The 27,151-nt window shown below is 34.1% G+C and overlaps 1 long non-coding RNA gene across 5 annotated transcripts in view; it reads right to left on the reverse strand.

Annotated features, from left to right (window-relative positions):
• Positions 1-311: 311 nt before the first annotated feature.
• LOC144296973 (uncharacterized) overlaps positions 312-27,151 on the reverse strand; it is a 333,399-nt gene continuing 306,559 nt past the window's right edge. For 4 of the 5 annotated variants that reach the window (XR_013363944.1, XR_013363946.1, XR_013363942.1 and 1 more), the window contains 3 exons: positions 7,954-8,058; positions 3,389-3,486; positions 312-454 (listed from right to left, as the gene is read on the reverse strand). This is a non-coding gene — a long non-coding RNA (uncharacterized LOC144296973). The remainder of the gene's footprint in view (positions 455-3,388; positions 3,487-7,953; positions 8,059-27,151) is intronic. The other variant, XR_013363943.1, reaches the window with a different exon arrangement.

Here is a 27,151-nt window from a genome sequence, read left to right on the forward strand (position 1 = left end):
ATTTTTTTTTATTTAACACATTTTTAAATAAAACGTTAATAAAATGTTAGAGTACTGGATTCATAGTCTGATCCCAAGTAAAAATAATTCTGCAAATTTAATTATACCTGAACATATGTATAAATATATAGACAAAAGGTGTTGCTCAAAATTTTAAGTGTTTATCTAGGGTGAGGAATATAACATAATCAATACAAGCTATTCTAATTTATATTTTTCTACATTTAAAATTTTAAACATTTTATAAACAGCATGCATTATATTTTAAAAATTCAGTATAATTATTTTCAAAAGTAAGAAATCTGAAAAAATTTACTTTTAATGGTTGCCAAGGGAATTGTATGTTTAATGAAATATAGAACCCTAGTACAGTTCATAATAGGTGCTCAGTAAATGTGAATTTGCTTTGCTCCTCTTCTCTGAATGATTTTACTCTCAGCTTCAGCTTTCTTTCCTATAAAATGGAAGAAATCAACAGTTATAACCTGGCAAGTTATCAGAAACTTCTGGGGGAAATTAAAGACCAAACCAAACAAAAAAATTTAGTTATAACAAAAACCACAAACAGTTTCCTGGAACTCTAATGCCCGGAGTTTCTGATTTGGGTAATTATTTATTTAGATGGGGAAAATGTTGACTCTGATGGTTCCTAAGATGTCACTCACCTCTAATATTCTAGAATGCATTTATTATATTGCCATCCTATTTGGCATGTCTGATTATTACTTCTACCTAGTTGAGCATTGGTGTTAGATTTTATCTGATGTGGAATGAAAAGGTATTTTAAAGTTTTGGGCAAGGGAATTGGTTGATACTACTTATGTTTTGTTCTAGTTTATTCTTTACTCAAATATTTCAAACATACAAGAATATGAAATTATATGATGAACATTTATGTATGCAGCAACATTTTGGTCAAATCTTGATCTATCAGAACTTAAAGAAATAAACCACTGTTGATGAAATAGAAGTTCCTGGGTACTCCTGTTTTCCTCTGTAAAAAGAAACAACTATTATTAAGTGAATGTTTATCATCATCATGTATAGTTCCATAATTTTACAACATGATTATGCACTAAAATTTATAGCAGTAGTTTTCATGCTTTAAAACTTTATATAAGTAGTACCATACTATAATGTTTTGTAACCCTTTCCTTTTTTCATAATTGCATTTTTGAAATTTATTTTACTGTGTATCTCAAGTTTGTTTGTTTGTTTATTTATGAGAGACACAGAGAAAGAGGCAGAGACCTAAGCAGAGGGAGAAGCAGGCTCCCTGCGAGGAGCCTGATGGACTTGATCCCAGGACCCCAGGATCATGACCTGAGCCAAAGGCAGACACTCAAACCCTGAGTCACCCAGGTGCCCCTCAAGTACATGCTTTTCTATTGCTTTATAAGAATCTACACTATATATTTTTAAAGGATGCCCTCCAAAAAGCATCCTTCTGCCTCACTCTAATAATCTACCAAATAAAAAATAAAACAAATTAATGAGTCATAGGGAAGATCAAAATATCATCCTTATTACTAATAAAAGCTGAGTTATAAGACAAAGCCTAATATGAGGCTCAAATGGTCCTGCTATTTTCTGTGTCCCACCTGAAGACAAATTTGAATCTGTAAAGCAGACAAATGGACTCAGTTGTTTGACCTGACCTGCTTGGGGAGAATAATGGAAAGAAAGAAAAAAAGACCAAACCCCCTGTGCTAGGACTTCAGATAAATTAGTCCAACCGAGGTGAGAAATGTTGACCCATGTTTATCATCAGTTACCCAGGTAACACAGCTCATTCCCATGGGGAAAAACATGAATAGGGTAAAATGCTATAGTTTTTATTAGTATCTTTTAATAGCACAAGTTCTTTTGATTACATCTAATTTTTTTCAATTTTATGGTTTGTGTTTTATGTGTCCTAAGAAATCTTTTTAACCCCAAAGTAACACATAATACCTTATGTTCTTCTTGAAGTTTTATATTATTAGATTTTACATCTAAAACTATAACCAAATTTTAGTGAATTTTTGTGTATAATGAAAGATATTTTTTCCCCATATGGGTATCCAGATGTTCCATCCCACAGTGGAAGATACTCCAATCAGAAGACATTTAGGAGAGAAGTGGCAACATGGATTGATCTTAAAAATTTAGGGCAGCCCGGGTAGCTCAGTGATTTAGCACCTCCTTCAGCCCAGGGTGTGATCCTGGAGACGATCCCATGTTGGGCTCCCTGCATGGACCCTGCTTCTCCCTCTGCCTGTGTCTCTGCCTCTCTCTCTGCGTGTGACTATCATAAATAAATAAAAAAATTAAAGAAAAAGAAAAAACAATCCAAATAATACCTTTAGTTTCTAGCATATGATAGAATAAGTTATCTGATTAAACTTCCCAACGGGAAAAATGCTGAATAAAAATATTTTAGAAATGTTTTTCTTTAAATGCATTGCTGATTAGCATGCAGAAAATTCTTCAGAAACCAAAAATAAAGCAAAAGCAAATATTCAGTAAGATAAGTAAATACCAAAGATTAATTTTGCTCTAAGCATTTCAGCTCAGCTCAAGGAATATTAAGTCAGCTCGTTAGCTGAAAAGGAAAAAGGACAAATGATAAGGATTAAGGCCCTTCCGGGATTAGGATTCTAACTGGAGACCTCATCATAAAAGCAGAGCCTAAAAGGACAAAATACTTAGTATCAGAAATAAACCAATTGTGCAGAAGATGAGGTGAGGAAAATCATTTTCAGATTTATATGCTGTAGAAAGGATAACAGACAGTCTCCTTGAGAATTCATGGCCAGAAGGCAGCCTTCTAATGAATTGATAACCTAAATTAATACTTTCTATGGGGTCTGTGAGAGGTGAGGATATAAATTCACTTTAGAATCCTTTTGGTTTAGTTGAAAGCCAATTTGCCAAAGCAAAGGTGAAATCTATTTGAGGAATGCTGTTTCTAAAGTTTAAGAACTTCTAAAGAAAATGAATAGTTTATACTCAAAAATCATAAAACAGATGGAAATCATTAAGTGAAAGACAATGAAAAAGGCAAGGAATATCTGACTCTCAAATATAAAATATTGAAATCATGAGAAACAAATTTACCTAATCTGTTTGCAGAAATTAAAGAGAAGCAAGATAGAAAAAAAAAAAAAAGAGAAGCAAGATAGGATGACTCAAAAATGAAAACAAACAAACCAAAACCCCCCAAAATTCTAGGAACTTGAGAAGATATAATGGTAAAGTAAAATAACCAATGAAGAGCTAGTTATATTTGATATAGAAAATTGGAAATTATGCTTGAAGAAATTGTTCATAAAACCAAGTAGAAATGTTGATATAAAATTACAAGAACCTAAGAGTTGAAGATAATAAAATAACAAGGTTAACATACATTTTATTGAAGATCCAGAATGAGATAACAGGAAGCAGTAGTCATATCTGTACAGATAATGGTTGAAGATTTTCCAGAATTATTGAAAGTCATCAACACTGCAACACAGGAGCCCAGTGAAACTTAGGTAATAAAAGTAAATTTATTTCATAAAAAATCATAGTAAAACTGAAACAAAAAAGGCAAGGTCATAAAAGAATAGCAGTTATATTGATGACCAACTTCTTAATCACATCAATGAAAACCAACAGATTTTCATGAAAGCAATTATAAATGAGGAGTTCAAGCTAAAAAAAAAAATCCCAAATAGTGTATTGGAATGCAAAAAAAAAAAAAAAAAAAAAACCTAAAGATATTGGTATATATGTAGGTAAATCATAAAACAATAGTAATACTGCTTAATTTATGGAAAATGAAACGGGATAGAAAGAAAAGCTTTGGAAGATGGTGATACAAGCTAACAATTGGGATTCACTCATTCTTTGTTTTTTATAAAATCAACTTTATTTTTTGAGTATACTTGACACACAATGTTACATTAGTTTCAGGTGTATGACCTAGTGATCTGACACGTTTATGTATTATGGTATGTTCACCACAAGTGCAGCTGCCCTCTATCCTGTTACATCACTATTACAGGATCATTGACCATATCCCTTGAGTCGTGTCTTTTATTCCTGTGACTTATTCACTCCATAACCGGAGGCCCGTATCTCCCTATTTTCTTCACCCATTTTTCCCAGTCCCCTACTCCCTCTCATCTGGTAACCATCAATTTGTTCTCTGTATTTATAGGTCTAATTCAGCATTTTGTTTATTTATTCATGTGGGTTGTTTTTTTTTTTTGTAAATTCTACTTATGAGTGGAATCATATGGTATTTGTCTTTCTCAATGTTATTTATTTCAATTAGCATTATACCTTAGGTCCATCCTTGTTGTCTCAAATGGCACAATCTCATCCTTTTTTATGGCTGCATAATATTGCAGTGTGTGTGTGTGACATTTTCTTTGTCTATTGATGGACACTTAAGTTGCTTCTATACCTTGGCTATTGTAAATAACACTGCAGTAAACATAGCACATGTCTTTCTGAATTCCTGTTTTCATTTTCTTTGATCTGGAATTATTGGCTTTACTGGAATTACTGGATCATATGGTATTTCTATTTTTAACTCTGTGAGGAATCTTTTTTTTTTTTTTTTCTGTGAGGAATCTTGATACTGCTTTCTATAGTGGCTGTACAAATTTATCTTCTACCCCAACAGAGCACAAGGGTTCCTTCTTCACATCCTCATAACTACTTGTCATTTCTTGTAATTTTTATTTTAACCCCTTTCTGTATAAGATGATATCTCATTGTGGTTTTGATTTGCACTTCCATAATGATTAATGGTATCAAGAGTTTTTTCATGTCTGTTGGCCATCTGGATGTCTTCTTTGGAAAAATGCCTATTTAGATCCCTTGTCTATTTTTAAATCAGATGGTTCTTGTTATTGATTTGAGTTGTATAGGTTCTTTACATACTTTGGATATTAATCCTTTATTGGATGTTTCATTTGCAAATATCTTCTATTCTGTAGGTTGTCTTTCTGTTTTGTTGATGGTTTCCTTTGCTATGCAAAAGCTTTTTATTTTGATGTAGTCCCAATAGTTTAATTTTCCTTTTGTTTCACTTGCCTGAGGAGACCTATCTAGAAAAATGTTGCTATGGCTGATGTTAGAGAACTTACTGCCTATGTCTCTTGTGGTTGTAGATCTCACATTTAGGTCTTTAATCCATTTTGAGTTTATTTTCGTGTATGGTCTTAGAAAGTAGTCCAGTTTTCCTGGCACCATTAATGGAAAAGTCTATCTTTTCCCCATTGTATATTCTTGCTTCCTTTGTCATAGATTAATTCACCATATAATTATTTCTGGAGTCTCCATTCTGTTCTCTTGATTTATGTGCCTATTTTTGTGCCAGTACCATACTGTTTTGATTTCTACAGCTTTGTAGTAGATCTTGAAATCTGAGATTGTGATATCTCTAGCTTTGTTCTTTTTCGGGATTGCTTTGGCTATTTGGGATCTTCTGTGGTTCCCAGAAGACTAAATAAATTTTAGTATTATTTGTTTTAGTTCTGTGAAAAATGCAGTTGGTATTTTAATAGATCTGTAGATTGCTTTGGGTAATATGGACATTTTGACAATATTAATTTTTCTAATCCATGAGCATGGATTATCTTTCCATTTGTTAGTATCATCTTCAATTTCTTTCATCAGTGTTTTATAGTTTTTGGAGTATAGATCTCTCAACTCTTTGACTTAGTTTATTCTTAAATGTTTTATTCTTTTTGAATCAATTATATATAGCAGGGTTTTTAAATTTTTCTTTGTTACCTTTTTATTAGCATATAGAAATGCTACTGATTTCTGGGTATTAATTTTGTATCTTACCACTTTACTGAATTTATCAATAGTTTTTTGGTGGAGTCTTTAGGATTTTCTATGTATAATATCATGTCATCTGCAAATAGTGACAGTTTCACTTTTTCTGTACCAATATTGCTGTCTCTTATTTCTTTTATTGCTATGGCTAGGACTTCCAGTAATATGTTGAATAAAAGTAGCAAGAGTGGATATCTTTGTCTTGTTCCTGACCTTAGAGGGAAAACTCTCAGTTTTTCACCATTGAGGATTATGTTAGATGCAAATTCTTTACATTTGGCCTTTATTATGTTGAGGTATATTCCCTCTAACTCCATTTTGTTGAGAGTTTTCATCATGAATGGATGTTGAATCTTGTCAAATGCTCTTTCTCATTGATTGAGATGATCATATGATTTTAATCCTTTGTTTTGTTGATGTTGTATATGAGGTTGATTTGTGAATATTGACCTATCCTTGCATCCCGGAAATAAATCCTACCTGATTTGTGATGAATCATCTTATTATATTGTTGTATGTGGTCTGCTAATATCTTGTTGAAGATTTCTGCATCTATGTTCTTTGGGGATTTTGGCTTATAGTTTCCTTTTTTTGTTCTATCTTTGTCTAGCTTCGGTATCAAGGTAATGATGTAGAATGTATTTGGAAGCTTTTCTTTCTCTTCCTTTTTTTTTTTTTTAATAGTTTGAGGAGAATAGTTATTAACTCTTCTGTAAATGGCTGATAAAATTCTCCTGTAAATCCCCCTGGACCTGGGCTTTATTTGTTGGTAGTTTTGAAATTACTGATTCAGTTTCTTGTAATGAGTCTGTTCAGACTTTCTATTTCTTCCTGGTTCAGTTTTGAAAGATTGTACATTTCTAGGAATTTATCCATTTCTTCTAGGTTGTACAGTTTGTTGGCATCTATTTTTTTTTTTTTTTTAGTATTATCTTAATAAAGTCCTTTGTATTTCTGTGGTGTCAGTTTTTATTTCTCCTCTCTCATTTTTAATTTTATTTGGGGCCTTTCTTTCTCTCTATATATATCTTTTTTATGAATCTAAGGGTTTGTCAATTTTATTTATTTATTTTTTTCAAACAACCAGCTCTTGGTTTCATTGATTTTTCTCTACTTTTTTTTTTCTCTATGTCATTTATTTCTGTCCTGATCATTATTATTTCCTTTCCTCTACTCACCTTGGACTTTGTTTGTTCTTCTTTTTCTAATTTCTTTAGATGTGAGGTTAGATTATTTTTTAAGTGTTTTTCCTGTTTCTTGAGGTAAGCCTGTATTGAAATATAGAACTATTTTGGCCGTGTCCCAAAGATTTTGGACCACTGTGTTTTCATTTTCATTTGTCTTCATGTATTTTTTAAATTTCCTCTTTGATTTTTTTGACTCAATGGTTGTTTAGTGTCATATTGTGTAGTCTCCACGTTTGCATTTTTTTCCAGTTTTTTTCTTGTAATTTATTTCTAGTTTCATACCATTGTGATCGAAAATGATATATGGTATGATTTCAGTCATAAATTTATTTACGACATTATTTAGATCTTTTTTTAGTGGACTAATATGTGATCTGTTCTGAAGAATGTTCCATGTGTTCTTGAAAAAAATGTGTATTGTTTTGGGATAGAATGTTCTGTGTATATATTTCATATCCATCTGGTCCAATGTGTCATTCAAAGGCATTGGTTCCTTATTGATTTTCTCTCTGGATGATCCATACATTGATGTAAGTGGGGTGTTAAAGTACTCTACTATTGTATTACTCTCAATTTATTTCTTTATGTCCATTAATATTTGCTTTATTTAGTTAGTTGCTCCAGTGTGCTCAATATTTTCAAATATACGTGGAACTTATGAAAATTGTGTTTAGCTATTAAGATAGCATTACCAAATTTTAAAAGATTAATATCGCACAGAACTTATTTTCTAATCTTAGTATAATTAAGAAATCAATGACCACAGAAACCAAAATTAGGAAAATGCCATACATTTGGAAAGTTTTAAAACATATAAAGAACTCAAGGGAAGTTAAAATACATGATAAGTAAATGTAAATAAAAATTTTATGTACTAGAACCAAGTAAAAATATTGATAAAAAGTTTACTATTGGGGATCCCTGGGTAGCTCAGCGGTTTAGCACCTACCTTTGGCCCAGGGCGTGATTGTGGAGTCACAGGATCGAGTCCCGCGTCGGGTTCCGGCATGGAGCCTGCTTCTCCCTCCTCCTGTGTCTCTGCCTCTTTCTCTCTCTATCACAAATAATACATAAATAAATAAATATTTAAAAAAAGTTTACTACTTTAAACACTAGAACCACAAAAGAAGCAAGTGAAACAAGATTAATGTCTTTGTTTCCACTTAAATTTCAAAAACAGGCAAAACTGTACAATATATTTCATATATTAACAGGTTTGTCCAAGTCTGTAAAGACAAGTAAGAGACTTATTGATATAAACTGCAGAGTAGTGGATTCCTCTGTTGAGGGGAAAAGGGATGAATCTGAGAAGAGCTATGTAGGGATTTCTAATTCCTTATAATTCTCTATTTCTTAAACCAAATAGTGGATTCATGGATATTCATTATGTTATTATTCTTTAAACTATACACATGTTTACATATAATATGCAATAATTTATAACACATTTTAGAAATAGAAAGAATGCCAAAGCAAAATTTGAAATGAGAACACAAAGCAACTATTCTGTATACTAATTCTCCCTTCTTCCCTCCCCTGTTTTTCCCCTCTTCCCTCCACCTATACATACAAACACATGTCTAAGGAAACATCCCAAACACATCAGAGTATCTGTTTTCAGTGTAGCTGAAAAGAACATGAAATGAAATTAAACCATGAGCAGTGGAAGGACCACCAATGATATTATGTCATAAAGTGGGGAATACGTATCATTGAACCCTCAACCCTTGTGTTTCAGCAAAATATTAGAAAACAGAAAACTCAAAACAGAAATAAGAATGTAAGAAATTTCCTTTCAATGAGGCTTTGCTAGACCACCCTATTTAAATTACAGTTGAAATCAACTATCAACTACTGTCCTCTATTCACCTTGTTGCATTTCTCAACATTTCCTTTTTATTGTGAGTTTTTCTCACAGATCTTTGAGTAGTACCTGGCACATAATATTAAATAGTACTTAGTACAAAGCACACACTCAATAAAATTATATTTGAGTGAATGAAAAAAATGCCTTTTAAAATTTGGTTATGAAGTGAAATAGAGTAAGTAGGAGTCATGTAGGTCCAGGACTGATTAAAAAAAATAAATAAATATGGGAAGCACTAATTTTCAAGTGCTCATGGAAAGGATCCTTTATAGGGAGAGGTTGAGGAAGCATTAGTTAAAAATCAGCAATGAAAAAAAAATCAGCAATGAAGTGAAGTTCCTGATGACAGAGGTGGTGGGAACTTGTTCACATGGTAAAGAGTTGGCCTTTGAATAGAGAAGGGAAACTTCCTTTTATTTAAGAAAATTGAAAAAATGTGAATACACATGAGGGTATATAGATTTAACTGGTGTGAGGTTGAAGGACAGGGAGGAGAAGTAAGAAATTGCCAATTATGTCCTAAAAAATATAATATTTACATGGTGGAGCTTAGATTTGATGCCTACTTGCGGCCCTTGAATAAATTTTGTAAGCTGTTACAGAAAGAAGAATCAAAAAAGACAAAACATGTTTCTTTAGGAGTTTTTCCAATGGGAGAAAACAGAATCATTCTCTAGAGCTGAGGAAAGAATAGTACCTATGCTAATTCATGTACCTGGCACTGAGAATTGTTCCTTGTGGATCTCAAACCTAATTATGTTGGTGCCAACCTAGAGTTGTTCTGGAATTCATTCTTACCATGGTAGTGATGACGTGTCACACCCAGAAACAGCAAGAACATCATTAGAAAGTAAGTACCTCAAATAGCTCAGGCTCGAGAAACTCTGAATTTCTTCAATTACCACCCAATGAGACCAAACTCATAATGAATGTTAGAAAATAGATTTTCATTTTTAATTATATGTTTGTATGAGTTTTGTAATGATCTTTCCATGCTAATCATTTCAATTTTTTTGGATGGAATTTAGATTTTAGCTGGCTAAAATCCAAATAATGTCCTTGTTAAAAATTTCAAATATATTCAGTTCTTAAGAAAAAAAAATTAAAAAGTAAACAATCCAATTTATAGAACCTCCCAAATCTTCTTTAGAAAAAGAGGTTTCTGAAAGAAGCCATTCATGAGACAGATAGTTCCTTATGAATGTAACCCCACCGCTAAGAGATTAGAGAGCCCCTCCCAATGCTGGAAAACAGGTATCGAAGAGCCCTAGGGAGAAAAGGTAGGAGGAAGGCTAAAGGAGAGACATCAGCAAAGCCTACCCTGAGGGAAAGAAATAATTCAAGGTACAAAACCATCCAAAAGAAATATCTAAAATTACTGTTTAATTTTTTTCATTCCAGAGGTGTTAGAACTCAACAGCAATCTAAAAATTTTTGTGCTGTTGGATCTGGAGTAGGAGTGTGGAACAAAGATGTAAGCTTTAAAATAGGCACACAATATTTCAGAAATTATTACTCTGTGTAGGAATAAACTTTATAAATGGAATTAAATTTAGGGCAGGAGAGACTAATTATATGTTTTTCTCAGGCCCTTATATACTGTATTTTAAAAAAAGTTTTTCCTCAACTTTTTGTTAAACTAATTTGTAAGGAACAGAGTAATCAAAAGAAATAAGTGTTTTTGTTTTAAACATGTTTGCTCTTCCTGGGTAATAAGTACCATATGTTCTTACATTTTTGATCTGCTTTGTCAGGATGGAACTATAGGACTCAAAAGATTTCCTTGTTTCCTGATGTTTTAAGTTTTTGAGTTGCTCGATATCAGTAAGGTCACATACTCAAGCAAGGCTAATTGTATCATATTTACTTCATTTGGTTCATAGATGATATCCATATTGATATGCATAGATAGAATAGACTTAATATACAGATAATGGCCAAATCACATATAAAAATAGAACTCTGACCCACAATCTTTAGTCATCAGCCCAGGAAACTAATCCATTATCTACTGTAACCAGCCCAAGTAGAAGGCAGACTTGTAGAATATTGGATTATTATCTATAGCTACTAGTCCAGGAAGCCAAACAATAACCCCTGCAACAATTGGCCCCAAATGGCCCAGACTTAATTAATAACTGATTTAATTTCCCTAATGTTTACCCCTATTCCCAACTTGGGACCAACCCAAGAAAGCCAAATACACATTCCTAATCAATCACATAGGATACTCCATTTCTAATTAGCCTGCCCCCAACTTCCCTATGTCATCAAACCCCAATGAGAGCACACCTGAAGCCTTCCCTTTTTTCCATTATAAAGCTTTCTCCTGTGCCTGCCTTTGAGTCTCTGCCAAGACACCAGTGACAGTAGCTAACTCTCTTGCTATGGCAAACTTGGAATAAATAGCCTTTGCTTGTTCTCATGTAGTTGTTCTTTGTTTATTTCCATTATGGTCTGCCATAATTTTCACTCCAACCAGTTCCTACATACCTGTTCTTTCTTCAGTAGGGCCTCTATACCTCAATCTGCAGATAGACTCTCCTTTATGCTTAACCATTACTCACACTTTAGATCTCAGGTCCACAGCACCTTCTATTAGGTCAAATCAATGTAGGCCATTCTTCTAGCACCAAGAACTTCTTTGAAGATGTTAGAATTGTTTGATTCAAATTGATATTGATTTCCCTTACTATACTTTAAGGTTCCCAAGGGCAGGAACTGTACGGTTTGCTCATCATTATATTCTGAGATCATAGCCTCCAGATAGTAGGTGCTCGATAAATGCCGACTTGATTCCTATACTACTGCTTTGTAAAAGAAATATACTACTTAATAATGGGACCTGGTAATGATTAACCTCAGGAGGCCCTAATTTTTTGAATTATTCACCTTTTGGGCAGCCTGGGTGGCTCAGTGGTTTAGCGCCGCCTTCTGCCCAGGTTGTGATCCCAGAGACCCGGGATGAAGTACCGCATTGGGCTCCTGGCATGGAGCCTGCTTCTCCCTCTGCCTGTGTCTCTGCCTCTCTCTCTCTCTCATGAATAAATAAATAAATAAAATCTTAAAAAAAATTATTATTCACCTTTTACATAGGGCTTATGAGTTTAGGCCCTCCACATATTGTCGCATTGGAAAGATCCCCCACGACCTCCTTTGGATCCACATGAGTGTTTTCATCTTTTCTTAAGTATCAGACAAACTTTTCATCTCTTTTAAGGCCCTGGTATAAATGGTGCTCCCTCAAATGGCTTTGATGACTCAAGGCTGGTTGGTGTCCTATATGGCCCCTTACCTTGTCCATATTTCTGTATATTTTGCTGTGATTATTTATTTACATCTTCTCTCCTTCAGTTCTGAACTCTTCAGAATAAAAGCCTTTATTCTATTCATCCTTCACAAAAAAGAAAACTCTACGTACTTCTTGTTAGACAAATTACTAAGCCACAGCAATCAATTAGTTTTTAACTGTGTGCTAACCAAGTACCAATTGATCACACTGTTATTTCAGTCAAGCTCAAAATAACCCTGTGAACTAAATAGTATTATCTTCCTTTTGTAGGTGAGAACGGTTGAGTCTGAGAAAAGTGTGTGTCTTGTTGAAGGTCACACACCAAATGCGAACTGAATTCAGACATGTTCAAATTGCATAATCTAAACTTCATGCTTTATTAAATATAGATTCTGTAATCCATTATCTAAAGTCCTAGTCTTGTCTAATTTCTTTTTGCCATATAATATAGCTCCCATTTATCCCTGAAAATCTCCTTTCATTGTCTAGATACCATGTGTAGGGAGCTCATAAAAATTAATAAACGAAAATGCTTAATCCAATATCATCTTCCACATTTACATTAAAAATATTGCCTAAAATATAACTATTTGAAAAGTTGCACTTTTCTAAGACATAAAATCATTCTTTAAAATTCTACTTCCTAAAGAAATGTATTTATGTTTAAAATATATATATGAACTACTTCATGTTAATCTTTACTTATTATATTCTTCTGCATTTTTTTTACAAAGTTGACATGCCTAGTCAATAAATCATTCTCAGATTTATTCGCTTAACTTCTATATATAAGTGGGTTTCTAGATGGTTCTATGATAAGTTAAGGCCTTAGAGGTGACTTAACATCATAGAACATCAAAGTTCATTGTTGACATTAATGTGATGAAATAAAAAGCGGTAATGTTTGAACTGTTCTCGGTGTGCTATTTGCGAAATGTAAAATACTCATTAAATGTAACCTAGAGTTTATAAATTGATTTATGTCAACACATGAACCAAACACTACCATTTACTGTTACATGCTTTTTATTAAACACATCATGAGATCAAAATGACAGTTAAAACAGTTTATTCTTTCATATTAAGTGGAGATATAAAGCTGTTGCCTGTATTTAAGAAGGTAATAACAGTCATTTTGCATTTCTTTTCTAAGCACAATACATCAGCTAGAGCTCAACTAGTATTTCCTACTGAAAAAAGACCTCAGTGTGAAGAGAGAAGCAAGGAAGAAGAAATAGTTCTTTCCTCTGACAGTAAATTACATTTCTTGGGTGTCCTTGTCCTAAGTAAAATGAGAATCATGTAGATTTTAGACTTTCCTCTTTAAGTCTTGGAATATCTAAAATGCATTTTAACTCTTTCTTCCCATTATTCATTTTCTTAGCATAGACAACTTGTAAATTTTTTAGATTTATGTAGTTTTTTAAACATCTGGTAAAGGCTATAAAGAGATAGTTTATAAAATCCTCAACAGAAAATAGACCGGATAAACTAGGACCGTATTTGCCAGCCAAAGATGTGATGCCAGACAAAGGTAGCTTGGTGATATTTTCCTTTCTTCTTTCTATTTTTTTCTATCCTCCAATTTTTCTTCATGATCAGAACCAAAGTAAAAGACCAAGCATCTGCATATATGCAATATGTAACATTGTGCACATACTACATGCTGTCAAAGAATAATGAGTTGTTGTTTGCTTTTGTTTAATATGACTGTTAAGTAAACTACCATGATAATGACTGTGCCACTCTGCCCAATGTTCATGTTTTAGCATTTTCATCGTAGGGAGGCATTAAAAAAAAAAAAAAAAAAAAGAGACTAGAGGGATGCAGGGCAGTGGTATAAGAAAGCTTCTGAGTCAGAGATCCCATTGGGAACTGTTAATCAAGACAACGGTGTTTTGCTTGACCCAAACAGCATTTTGTGATTTTTATTTTTATTTTGTTTTGTTTTTCTTTTTTCATTTTATGATTTTTAAAACAAAACTTTCATATCCCTAATTTCATTGAATCTAAGATGTCAATCATTTATAAAACACATCCTGACTTCTGAGTTGTTAAAGTGTGAGAAGATATATTTTAGAAACAACGAAATATGGTAAATATCTGGACTTCTGGCTTCTTTCAACAAATTAAAATATTTGACCACACTAGTGCTGTGAACCCATATGGTAACCATAGCTTCTGTCAAGTAGCGGCTGCTCCATTTGGGTTTCCTTTCCCTCCCTCCCTCCTTCCTCGTCATGTCATTAATTCCACACATACTCATGTAGTGTCTACTAAGAGCAAAAGCATTATGCTTCCGGGAGACAGTTAATGAAATAGGTAACATCCCTGCCTTTGAAAGAGCTCACCTTTCAGCTAGGAAAGACAGGCTTTAAATGAGTAAATCAATACTGGGATCATTTCAAACATGGAAAGTGCCATGAAACAAATGAATGCAGGACATGGAATAGAGTGATTTGGGAAGTGTGTGTGTATTATTATATTTTTGTGTGTGTGTATTATTTTTGATGATGTGATAAGACCTCCTTGGAAAGGGGAACTTTGACCTAAGCATTTAGTGATGCAAAGGAGCCAGTTCTGTTGTAAAGTCTTTCTACCTTTCTGACTCATCTTTTTTTTTTTTTTAATTTAAATTCAATTTGCCAACATATAGTATAACACCCAATGCTCATCTCCTCTTGTGCTCTCCTTAATGCCTGTCACCCAGTGACACTCCCCGCCACCCCCCCCCCCCCGCAACCTTTGTTTCTCAGTTGGGAGTCTCTCAAGGTTTGTCTCTACCCATCTTTTTGGGGACTATTTGTTTGGTTCCTCTGGAAGACCCTCTCTTTGAACTGAAATGTTAATATCTCCAGGCCTTTAACCTTAAGTCGTTTCTCATTTCAGTCTTTTTTTTCTTTTGATGATCTTATCAAAGACTTAACTATGACTTAACCTTTTCAGGATTCTAGTATTTTTATCTTAAATCCAATCCTAAATCCCAGGCTCTAGAACTATTTTTCTAACTGCCTATAAATAGCCATCTCCAACTGGAAAGTTCACAAGCACCACACACTCCAAGAAGATACAAACTGAATTATTTCACCCCTAAGTTTCTCCTTTTACTGAATTACAGTAATGACTATATTGTATGCACTATTTTAACAAACATTAATTGTTTTTACTATGTGCCTGAAACTATTCCAAACACTTTACAAATATTGTATGAAGTATGACTGTATATTCATTGAAACAAGGAACTATGTTTTTTTCATCTCTTTATCTCCTACTCTTGAAAGGACATTCAATAATGCTTGGTAAGAAAAAAAAATCAATAAGTGAACACAATAAATGTAGAGAGCTATTAAGAAGACTGAGAATGGTTGTTGATAAGACACAAGCTACATGATTGCCAGGCAGCAAGAGTCATGTTGATGCTCTGAATTTGTAGAGGTTCCAATTTGCATAGTTACATTCAGTTCTTTATCTGTGTCTATGCATAAGAAAAAATAATAAGGCATGTAACATTGATTTAAAGTTAGATTATGTAGAGTACATGTAGTGGAAAGATAATAGCACATGGAAATAAAGAGACCTGGAGAAACTGGAGGTCAGATGCATTATTCTTAGGTCCAATCAGAGTGGGAAGAAACATCAAAATTACTGATAAAGAAATACAGAAATAGAATTAAGATAAAGGAACTGAGACAATGAGATCAGAATAGGATTAGTAGAATAAAAGAGATGTGAAATGTGTGTAAACACACACACACTTTATCGTATAATTATTATTGATTACAACTTGGATTATTAGAGTTTAAGCTTTCTCTAGAGAAATTGTTACCCTAAACTGCACGGTAAGATCCAGAGGATGGCTTGGAGAGAATGGAGATGAAACTCTAGAATAGTAACATCCATAACAAATATAATAATGAGTCACATATCTAATTTTAAATTTTCTACTACCACATTTTAAAAAGTAATAAACATGAAATTTGATCATATATTTTATATAATACAATATATCCAAAATATTATATATAGTGAATATATAACAGTATATATCATAAAATCATAATGAGGTATTTTACCTTCATTTGTAATCATGGTGTATTTTATACTTAGCACATCTTAATTTGAGCTAGCCCTGGTTCTAATGCTCAGTAGCCATATGTGACTGGTAGCTACCATATTGGACAGAGCAAATCTTGCTAGAACTAAGAAAGTCAGGGAATGATGAAGTTTGGGGGTGAAATGTGTTCACCACCTGGTTGCTAAAGTCTCCCTGAATCTTGATGGAATTTAGGTATCACACAAGAATGTCTCTGCCTGCCTCTCTCTGTGTCTCTCATGAATAAATAGTCTTTTAAAAAAATTGGGTTTTAATATATGATTACATCTACTCATTATCTTCCATTATAAAAGCTACAGGCCAAGTTCTTTCAGTACAGAATTTTAATTGACTCTAGGAAATGAAAATAAGTTTCTGATTCCTCAAAACTACAATCATGATTCCAAATTTTTAAAATGTTTTGATCTTCAAATGCTAGCAACTGGGAGTCACCTTCAAAAAAGACTTTAGTGTAGGGGCACCTGGGTGGTTCAGTCAGTTAAACATCAAACTCTTGATTTTGGCTCAGGTCATGATCTCAGGGCTGTGAGAGCTCCACAGCAGGCTCAGCACTGGGTGTGGAGCCTGCTTGAGATTCTCCTCTTCCTCTGCCCTTCCCTCCTACCCTCCCCACGCCCGCACTGGTGTGTGTTCTCTCCCTCTCTTTTTCTCTCGCTCTCCCTTCTTCCCTTCCTCTCTCTCAAAAAAAAAAAAAAAAAAGAAAAAAGAAAAAAGAAAAAAAGACTTTAGGGTATTTGACTGGAAGCCACATAGAGTTTTCATGAGCACATTGTTCATCATTGTATCTCTGATGCCAATAATCAATTCTTGGCTATGTGATCAGAAAGGGAACGAAAAGTTTCCAAAAACATGTTTTAGACAATTGCATCCATGCATTTACCCAATTCAAGAAAGTGTGTTAATTATAAAAACAAAGATGGGTCTGTTAAAATTCTGTTTTTCTTCACAAAAATCCATTCATTGCTGAACCACTTCATTGCCTACTGACACCAAAAAGAAGACAAAGCAAAAGCAAAACAAAAACAATAAACATTAAGACAGATTTTTGGGAACATTAAGCAGTCACTGGCTTCTGGTTTTGTGCTAGTACATTATGATAAATATAAACTATTATTTCTCACTGCTGGTATTTCACCTTATGGTGTTGCATCTGTGTTTAGCCAAAAAATGCCAGATGGCATTGAGAAACCAATTGCTCACTATGCAAGAACAATGACATATACATTACACATAAACTGACAAAGTTCCAGCAGTTATTAACAGAGCCAAAAATCCCTCTAACCACTTTTGTCAGGCTTTTACAATTAATGGAGTACAGACCCCTTGGAATATTCTTTGGAGATTCTTCTCTTAAGATAATCATATACCCTTAATTATGTAACCATGGATGCAGCTTTGAACTTTTCTGCCACCCACATCCAAGCTTAGAAGACTATAATTTCAAAAGCTCCTGCATTATATTAGGTCTTCAGATATTGGCTTCTGATTATGTTGTTCTTCTCCCATCATTTGGTAGAACATAACCTTTGCACACCATGGTGATGAAATGACCAGTAGAACGACTACCCAAGAAATCAAGAATGCTACTTTTCAATCTGATTTTTCTACTCATAATTGACTCTGTTTCTTGGGAAGCCTTTTTTAAATTGGTTGTAGGAAATTATTTTTGTTAGATTGGCTATATTCAAGGAACATATTTAGAAACTTTGCATTAAAGCATTAAGAATTAAGTCTGGGGACTAAGAATAGACTAAAATATTAAAAGTGATATAAATGTTTATAGTATATGACACATGAAGATGCTTGAATAAAGGAATATTGTTCAACAACTTTGACTTTTCCTAAATTGTTCTAAAGGACAAACTATTATTATTTTAGATACCTTCTATCATTCATCGTAAACCTGACAGTAACAACCACAGGTGCATACTAATTATATACAGCATATGGATTATCGAGTGATCTTATTTGGGGGAATAACTTTGCATTTACTAAAATTGAGTCTTGAATTTTTCAAAAATTTGTGGTCATGGTGGTACTATGAATTTATGCTCTCCATCCCCAAACAAACATATGGCAATGATAAAATACTAGAACAAAACCAAAAAAATATATATGTACTTTAAGCTAAAGTTTTTGTGAACCAGGAAAAGAACAGAAACAAGCTACATGGAGAATAAAGCCATAGGCCTGGGAATCCCTGGGTGGCACAGTGGTTTGGCGCCTGTCTTTGGCCCAGGGCGCAATCCTGGAGACCCGGGATCGAATCCCACGTCGGGCTCCAGGTGCATGGAGCCTGCTTCTCTCTCTGCCTGTGTCTCTGCCTCTCTCTCTCTCTCTGATGACTATCATAAATAAATAAAAATTAAAAAAAAAAGCCATAGGCCTGCTGGATCTTAGGTCAAAAGACCCTGGGAATTAGATATTTCCAGAATAACAAGGACAAGAAACATCTCACACAGTTTGAGGAACTGGATCCAAGTTCATGAAAGAAAGTCTGGGGCTAGGGTAGGACTTTTCTACCCTTGAAGAGATGGAAGAAGGTTGTGACTGCTGCCTGGGGCTGTGGTTTTGAAGGTGGCTGGAATGAGCAGATGTGGCTGAAGAAGCAGCACAGACCTGGGCCAAACCACCTGCTGATTCAGCCACTAAATTTACAATTTCTCCAGTGTTATCATGGGACAAAAATCCACCTGTGGGCACAGAAGGAGCATTTGGAGAAAGTGAATGGTAAGTAATTTCCACTATTATGGCCTCAACATGAATCTTCCAATTACATATAGAAAATGTAACATTAAGAAAGAGAAGTAATAAAATTAGCAAAAAAAAAAAAAGTGCTATATTCACTACTGGTAGAATGCAAATAATAGGGAATTTTAAAATGACTGAAATATATGTTAATCCTCAAACAGGTAAAGATAGAAAAATAACTATAAAATATAAAATATAAATAGCTATAAATTAAGGTCAGATCAATATGAAAAATAACCCTTTAGCAATCCTTGAAATAAAAACTATAGCCCCTGGATTGGAGAGTTCAACAGATAGGAATTCTAGACTGGATCTAGTCACAGAAACAATGTGATAGTACCTAAAATTTGCCCAAAATGAAACAGAAGAAAAATATGAAAATTGGAGACATGATCGTTAGATGGAAGAGTTCCAATGTATTGCTAAGAAAAGTTCCAGAAGTAGAGGATATGGGAAATTGTGCAGACACTGTCAAAGAAATGATGGTTAGAATTTCTAGAACTGGAAGAAAAAACCCCTAACTTTTGAGGCTGAAATAGTACATAAAGAGAAGAATGAATGAATGAATGAATCAAATCTACATGCACTTACATCATAATGAAATTCCAGAACGTCAAGCATGAAGAGAATCTTAAAAGTTACCAGAGAGAAAAGACAGGTTACCTGTAAAGGGTCAAGAACTAGACTGCCAGCAGATTCTCATCAGCCAAAATATATTTCAAAAGTAGTTTGAGGTCAAGGTTATAATTTTTTAGTTTATTATTTTTTTGGTGACTTATTTTTTTGAACAGTTTAAATTAACAAGCATAGAAAAGGAAGTATAGAGATTTCCCGTTTACCCCTTGCCTGCACCCCACCCCCCCAAGCATAGCTTCCACTTTATCAACATCATTCACCAGAATGGTACATTTTCTACCAAGGATGAACCTACATTGACACATCCTAAATAACACTTGTTATTTACTTTAGGGTTCCTTCCTTGTGGCTTCTTTCACTCCAATTGTATTTAAGTTTCTCCATGCCTTCTCATGGCTTCATAGTTTATTTCTTTTTAGGAGTGGATAATACTCCATTGTCTGGATATACCACAGTTTATTTATCCATTCACCTACTGAAAGACATCTTGGTAGTTTCCAAGTTTGGGTAATTATGAATGAAGCTGCTATAAACATATTTGTGTGCAGGTTTTTGTGTGCACATAAGTTATCAATTCCTTTGGGCAAATATCAAGGAATACAATGGAGATCTCATGGTAAGAGAATGTTAAGTTTTATAAGAAATTATCACATTGCCTTTCAAAGTGGCTGTACCATTTTGTATTCCTATTGTTCCACATCCTCACCACCATTTGGTATTGTCAGTGTTTAGGATTTAGGCTATTCTAATAGGTACATATTGTTGCTTAGATTTGCATTTCCATGATTATATATGAAATGAAACATCTTCTCATATGCTTGTCAGTTGTGTATCTTCTTTAGTGAGATATCTGTTAAGGTCTTTGGTCCATTTTTTAAATTGAGTTATTTTCTTATTGCTGAGTTTTTAGGGTTCTTTGTATATTTTGGGACACCCGGGTGGCTCAGTGGTTGAACATCTGCCTTTGGCTCAGGACGTGATCCTGGAGTCCTGGGATCGAGTCCCGCATCGGGCTTCCTGCATGGAGCCTGCTTCTCCCTCTGCCTATGTCTCTGCCTCTCTCTCTCCTTGTGTGTCTCGTGAATACATAAATAAAATCTTTAAGAAAAAAAATGAGTTCTTTGTATATTTTGGATAACAGTCCTTTATCAGTTGTGTCTGATATTTTCTCCCAGTCTGTGGCTTGTCTGGTCATTCTGCTGGCACTGTCTTTCACATAACAGAAGTTGTTAATTTTAATGAAGTCTGGCTCATCAATCATTTATTTTATGAATCACGTCTTTGGTGTTGTATCTAAAAAGGCACACCATATACAAAGACATCTACATTTTCTCTCATGTTATCTTCTAGATGTTTTAAAGTTTTTGCATTTTCCATTGAGCTATTTTTAGTTAATTATTGTGAAGGGTGTCAAGTCTGTGTCTAGATTCCTTCCTTCCTTTCTATTTTTTTCTTCAATCTGGATGTCTCATTGTCCCAGCACCATTTGTTGAAGAGGCGATCTTCTATTGTATTGCCTTTGTTTTTGTGTCAAAGATAAGATGACTATATAAACGAGGGTATACTTCTGGACTCTCAATTTCACTGCATTGATTCATTTATGTTATTTCCCCAATACTACACGGTTTTGATTACTATAGATTTATCCTAAGTCTTGAAGTCAGGTAGAGTTTGATTGAGATTGCAATGACTCTATAGATTGAATTGGAAAGCATTGACATCTTGACCATATTGAGTTTTCCTGTCTACGAACATAGAATATCTCTCCGTTTATTTGGTTCTTTGATTTTGTTCATCTGAGTTTTTTAGTTTTCCTTGTAGAGATTGTCTACCTGTTTTGTTAGATTTATACCTAAATGTTTTCATTTCTTTGGATGCTAATGTAAATAGTATTGTGGGGGGTTTTCCAGCTTAATTGAGATATAATTGACATATAACATTATATAAGTTTAAGTTCTACAATGTGTTGCTTTGATACATTTATGTATTGCAAAATGATTACCATCATAGCATTAACTAACACCTCCACCCTGGCACATAATTTCTATTTCTTTTTTTGTGATGAGAACATCTATGATCTGCTCTTTTAGAAATGTTCAAGTGAACATTACAGTATTATCAGCTATAATCTCTTGAATTTGTTAGTTTCCACATCAGAAGTTTATTTCCTTTGACCAGCATTTCCCCATTTTTTCCATTCCTTAGTCCCTGGTAACCATCACTCCACTCTGTTCCTCATAGTTTAGCTTTTTTAGATTCCACATGCAAATGATATCATATAGTATTTATCTTTTTCTGACTTATTTCACTTAGCATAATGCCTTCAAGATTCAACAAAGTTACTTGCAAATGGCAGGATTTCCTTTTTTCTCATAGCTTAATAATATCCATATATTCATATATGAATATATTGTATACAATATATTACATATGCTCAGATTTGAATATTTATTTACATTTCTATCTTTATTAATATATGTGTGGGGAGTGTGTGTGTATCATCTCCTTTATCCATTCATCTGTGGGTGGACATTTAGGTTCCCATATCTTTATTATAGTGAATAATGCTACACTGTGGGTATGAAGATATTTCTTCAAGATCTGGTTTTCATTCTCTTTGGACATATACTTAGAAGTGGGATTGCTGGATGATATTATAATTCTACTTTTGTATTTTTAAATTCCATGTATTTATTGTTGATATTACAGGGATGTGAGTAACTTTTGTATATTAAACTTGCATCCTGCAACTTTGCTATAATCATTTATTAGTTCCAGCAGAGGGTGGAAGTTGTTTTTGTTTTGCTTTGTTTTGTTTTGAGATCTTATTTATTAAGAGAGGAAGAGTGTGTGTGTGTGTGTGGGGGGGGGAGTTGCAGAGGGAGAGAGAGAGAGAATCACAAGCATACTCTTCAATGAGCACAAAGCTTGATGTGGGGCTTGATCTCATGACCCTCAGAACATGACCTTAGACAAAACCAAAAATCAGATGCTCAACCAACTGAGCCACTGAGGAACTCCTGTATTTGTTTTTTGGGTTTTTTTTGGGGGGGGAGGTAGAATCTTGTGCATTTTCTACATAGATGATCATGTCGTATGTGAAAAACAACTATTTTGTCTTTCTTCCTAATCTGTATAACTTTCATTCCTTACATTAGTAAGGACTGCCAGTATGGTGTTTTAAAAAGGAGTGGTGACAGAGGACATCTTTGCCTTGTATTAGGTGTTAGTGGGAAAGCATCAGATTGCCTACCATAGGGCATATTGTTAGTTATAGGGTTTTGTTTTTCTGTTTTTGTTTTGGCTAGACTTTATCAAGTTGAGAAAGTATCCCTCTATTCCTACTCAACTGAGGTTTTTTTTTTTTTTTAATCATGAATAGGCATTGGATTTTATCAAATAATTTTTTTTTCTATTGATAAGATCCTGTGATTCTCTCCCCTTTTTAGTCTGCTAATGGTTTTGAATTTTTTTGAATCTTGCATACCTGGGGTAAATCCCACTTAGTTGTGATATATAATTGTTTTTGTACCTTTTAAGAATTCAGTCTGCCATATTTTGTTGAGAATTTATATTCTTGAGATCTAGTAGTCTGTAGTTTTCTTGTAATATCTTTGTCTGGTTTTGGTACTGAGATAACACTGACCTCAAAGAATGTTAGGAAGTATCCTTTCTGCTTCTATCTTTTAAAAGAGATTGTAGAGAATTGATATAATTTCTTCCTTAAATGTTTGGTAGATCAGTGAACCCATCTGGGCCTACCTAGTACTTTCTCTTTTGAAAGATTATTAATTATTGATTTGGTTTCTTTAATAGATATAGGTCTATTCAGATATTTAATCTTATGTGTATTTTTGTCTTTTAAGGATTTTGTATTTAAAAAATTAGTCCATTTCATCTAGGTTATTAAACTTATGGGGACAGAGTTCATAGTATTCCTTTACTATCCTTTTGATATCCGTAGGGTCTGTAGTGATATCCCCTCTTCCATTTCTGATATTAGGAATTTTTGTCCTCTTTTTTTCCCTTAGGCTGGCTTCTCAATTTTACTGATTTTTTTCCAAAGAACATTTTGGCTTGTTGATTATCCCTACTGATTTCCTGATTTTAATTTCATTGATTTCTTCTCTAATTCTTATTTCTTCTGTTTACTTTGGATTTGATTTACTCTTATTTTCTAGTTATCTTACATGAAAATTTAGACTATTAATTTTAGATCTTTCCTCTTTTCTAATATATGCATTCAATGTTATGTTTCCCTCTAAGCACTACTTTCACTGCATCCTACTAATTTTCAGTTCTTTTCAGTATCATTTCAAAATATATTTTAATTTCTCTTGATTTCTTCTTTAACCTATGTGTTATTTAGAAATGTATGGTTTAATCACTATGTATTTTGGGATTTTTAAGTTATCTATTATTGATTTCCATTTTAATTCCATCATGTTCTGAGAGCAGACCTTGTATGACTTCTTTTGAATTTATTAAGGCATTTTTCATGGCTCAGAATGTGATCTATCTTGGTGAATGTCCTTTGAATGTCCATGTGAACTTGAAGGTGTGTATTCTGCTGCTGTTGGATAAAGTGGTATATAGACATCAATTATATCCAGTTAATTGATAGTACTGTTGAATTCAATCATGTCCTTACTGGTTTTTTTCCTGCTGGATCTGCCCATTTCTGAAAGAGAGGTGTTAAAGTCTCCAATTGTGATAATGTATTCATCTGTTTCTCCTTGCAATTCTTTCAGTTTTTGTGTCACACATTTTGATGTTCTGTTGTTAGGCACACACACATTAAAGATTGTTATGTCTTCTTTGAGAACTGACTCCTTTGTCAATATGCAATGGCTTTCTTTTATGCCCAATAATTTTCCTTGATTTGAGAACTGCTCTGTCTGAAATTAATATAGTTGCCTTCTTTTGATTAGTGTTAACATGGTATATTTTTCTTCATTTACTTTTACTCTATATGTATTTTTTAAAAAATATTTTATTTATTTTAGAGAGGGATAGAGAGCACAAACAAGGGGAAGGGCAGAGGGAGAAGGAGACAGAGAATCAAGCAGACTCTGCACCAAGCATAGAGCCCGAAATGGGGCTTGATCTCATGATCCTGAGATTTAGATTTAGATCGAAATTTATATTTATCGATTTAGATTTATTTATCAATTTAGAGCCTAAATTGATAGTCTGATGCTTAATCAACTGAGCCACCCAGGTACCTCTATTCTATACGCAGTTTTTTTTTTTTAACGCAGTTTTATATTTAAGGTGGGTTTCTTATAAATAGTTGAGTCATGTTTTTTGATACACTTTGTTTCTTTTAATTAATGCATTTAGACCATTGGCATTTAATGGGATTGTTAATATAGTTGGATTAATATCTACCATACTTTTACTCTTTTTTAATTTGTTGTCCTTTGTTTCTATTTCTGTCTTTCCTTCTTTTCTGTCTTTGGTAGTTTTAACTAAGCATTTTCTGTGATTCCATTTTGTCTCCTTTCTTAACATATTGGTTATACTTCTTTTTGTAATGTTTCTTAGTGGTTGCCTTAGAATTTGTAATATACAACTAATCCAAGTCCACTTTCTTTTTCTTTTAATTTATTTTTTTATTGGTGTTCAATTTACTAACATACAGAATAACACCCAGTGCCCGTCACCCATTCACTCCCACCCCCCGCCCTCCTCCCCTTCTACCACCCCTAGTTCGTTTCCCAGAGTTAGCAGTCTTTACGTTCTGTCTCCCTTTCTGATATTTCCCACACATTTCTTCTCCCTTCCCTTATTTTACCTTTCACTATTATTTATATTCCCCAAATGAATGAGAACATATAATGTTTGTCCTTCTCCGACTTACTTCACTCAGCATAATACCCTCCAGTTCCATCCACGTTGAAGCAAATGGTGGGTATTTGTCATTTCTAATAGCTGAGTAATATTCCATTGTATACATAAACCACATCTTCTTTATCCATTCATCTTTCGTTGGACACCGAGGCTCCTTCCACAGTTTGGCTATCGTGGCCATTGCTGCTAGAAACATCGGGGTGCAGGTGTCCCGGCGTTTCATTGCATTTGTATCTTTGGGGTAAATCCCCAACAGTGCAATTGCTGGGTCATAGGGCAGGTATATTTTTAACTGTTTGAGGAACCTCCACACAGTTTTCCAGAGTGGCTGCACCAGTTCACATTCCCACCAACAGTGTAAGAGGGTTCCCTTTTCTCCGCATCCTCTCCAACATTTGTTGTTTCCTGCCTTGTTAATTTTCCCCATTCTCACTGGTGTGAGGTGGTATCTCATTGTGGTTTTGATTTGTATTTCCCTGATGGCCAGTGATGCAGAGCATTTTCTCATGTGCATCACTTTCTTTTTTTAAAATTTATTTGACACAAAAAGTAGGGGGACCAGCAGAGGGAGAAGCAGGGCTTGATCCCAGGACCCTGAGATCATGACCTGAGCCAAAGGCAGACACTTAACTGACCAAGCCACCCAGGCACCCCCTGAAGTCCACTTTCTTTTTTAAATATTTTATTTATTTATTCATGAGAGACAGAGAGAGAGAGAGAGAGAGAGAGAGAGGTAGAGACACAGGCAGAGGAGAAGCAGGCTCCATGCAGAGAGCCCGACGTGGGACTCGATCCCCCGTCTCCAGGATCAGGCCCTGAGCTGAAGGTGGTGCTAAACCGCTGAGCCACCAGGGCAGCCCTCAAGTCCACTTTCAAATAAAAATATATCACTTCATGGGTAGAGTCAATAGCTTATAATAACAAGATAATCTTAATTCCTTCTTCCTGTTCCTTGTGTCATTGCTATACTTCATTTCACTTATATATAAGTGCACGCGCGTGTGCACACACACGCACACACACTGTTGTCAGATCAACTAAGAATAAGAAAAGTAAAGGTTTTATTTTACCTCACTTATTCCAGCTTCAATGCTCTTTTTTTTTTCCTTTGTCTACTGGCAACAAATTCCCTCAGTTTTTGTTTCAGAAAGTATTTCTCCTTCACTTTTGAAGGATAATTATGCAGAGTACAGAGTTCTAGGTTGATGGGTTTTTTTCTCTTAATATTTTAAATATTTTGCTCCACTTTCTAATTGCTTGCATGGTTTCTGAGGAGAAATCAGATGCAATTCTCATCTTTGTTCCTTTCTAAGGTGTTTTACCCTCTTCTCTTTTGGCTTCTTTCAAAATTTTCCTTTATTTTTGATTTTCTATATATTGAAAATGATATGCCAAGATACAGTTTTTTTCTTTTTCTCTTGGCATTTATTCTGTTTGGTGTTCTCTGAGCTTCCCCGATGTGTGTCTTGGTATCTGACATTAATTTGGGGGAAATTCTCAGTCATTATTTCAAACTTCTTTTCATTTCTGTCTTTCTTCTCCTTCTGGCATTCCTATTACATGTATGTTACATATTTCATAGTTATTCCACAGTCCTTGGATATTCTGTTTTTTCCATGTTTGTTCTTTTTGCT

This window comes from Canis aureus, chromosome 25 (assembly GCF_053574225.1).
Source record: "Canis aureus isolate CA01 chromosome 25, VMU_Caureus_v.1.0, whole genome shotgun sequence".
Lineage (NCBI taxonomy): Eukaryota > Metazoa > Chordata > Mammalia > Carnivora > Canidae > Canis > Canis aureus.